The sequence below is a fragment of the Myotis brandtii genome, unplaced genomic scaffold, assembly GCF_000412655.1.
Source record: "Myotis brandtii unplaced genomic scaffold, ASM41265v1 scaffold789, whole genome shotgun sequence".
NCBI lineage: Eukaryota > Metazoa > Chordata > Mammalia > Chiroptera > Vespertilionidae > Myotis > Myotis brandtii.
In genome coordinates this window covers 568,932-570,596 of record NW_005371168.1, presented here as the reverse complement: position 1 = coordinate 570,596, position 1,665 = coordinate 568,932, and positions in this window count along the sequence as shown.

Here is a 1,665-nt window from a genome sequence, read left to right as displayed (position 1 = left end):
AGGAAGGAAGGAAGGAAGGAAGGAAGGAAGGAAGGAAGGAAGGAAGGAAGGAAGGAAGGAAGGAAGGAAAATACAAGCATTCTATAAAATAATACATTGCTTCTTCTCACCTTCACTCCAAAAAATTCCTCCCCAAGGAAAATAAAGTAATTGGTACTATGATTAAAAAAATAAATCTTTTGTTATCCTTTATTTTCCTAGAGGCCAGGATAATATGTCAAGGAAAACCTGCACATGTTTAAGTTTTGGGCTATGAAACTAATATAAAATATATTAATATTTAATAAAGACTGAGGAGAGAAAGTTAAAATAACGCTGGCTTCTCTCTAATCCTGAGGGAGTTCTGTAAATGTTACATGGGTTTGAAAATGTTTGTAGACTACATCAAAGCTTGCAATATTGGAATAGGTTAAGGACCTACCATATATTAATTGACTAAGATCTTAAAAGAAATATAACATTTAGACTAATTTAAGCTTTCTTAGAAAACCCATCCTTTCTTCACCATATACTATAAGTGGCAATGAAGATTTACAGTTAGTTCTTAGTTAGCTAATTTAATCTAAAGATTGATATTTATTTATTTTAAAAAATTAAGAACACTTAACATAAGATCTCTCCTCTTAACCAAAATTTAGATGTATAGTACATAATTGCTGACTATAGGTACAATGTTGTATAACAGAACTATAGAGCTTATTCATGTTCTTTAACTGGAATAGTAGGCCCACTAATTAGTAACTCCACATTTCCCCCTCCTCACAGCTTCTGGCAACCATCATTTCACTCGTTGGGTTCCATGAACTTGACAATTTAGAGTGTTCATACAAGTGGAATCATATAGTATTTGTCTTTCAGTAACTGACTTATTACACTGTATAACATACTGAAGGTTTATCTATGTTGTCACATTCTGCAGAATTTTCACTCTTCTTCTGATTCTGAATAGTTTTACATTGTGTTTATATTTTTTTATCCACTCATCTGTCAATGACCATTTAAGTAGTTTCTACAAATTGGCAATTGTGAATAGTGCTGCAGTGAACATGGAAGTGCTGTCTCCTCAAGGACCTGGTTTCAATTATTTTGAGAAAATAGGGATTTCTAGGTTGTATGATAAATGTATTTTTAATTTTTTTTGAGACTGCACTATTTTACATCCCTACCAACAATATGCAAGGGTTCTAATTTCTCCACATACTTGCCAACAATTGCTGTCTTTTTCTTTTTATAATAGCAATCCTGATGGCTGTGAGGTAATATCTCATTTTTATTTTTATTTTTTATTTTCATTTAGGAAATAATGATTAGTGACATTGAGCATTTTTCATATACCTATTTGGCAATTTGTACCTCTTCTTTGCAGAAATGCCTATCTAAGACTTAAGCCATTTTTTAAAAAATTGGGATATTTACTATTTTTGCTATTGAGTGTTGGTAAATTAATATTTGTTTGAGCATATTCTTTTTTTCCCCAATGTATTACAAATAATAGATTGCCAAACTTAAATAAACCTTTTATTAGTCTGTTTTAAAAAATGGAAATATATTAAAAGATCTTTTTTCCTAAAAGATGAGCATTTTACATTGTGATAATGCCTGTAAAATAAAAAAGAAACTGAAACTGAAGTAAATGTTAATACAATTTATATATTCACACTAGAG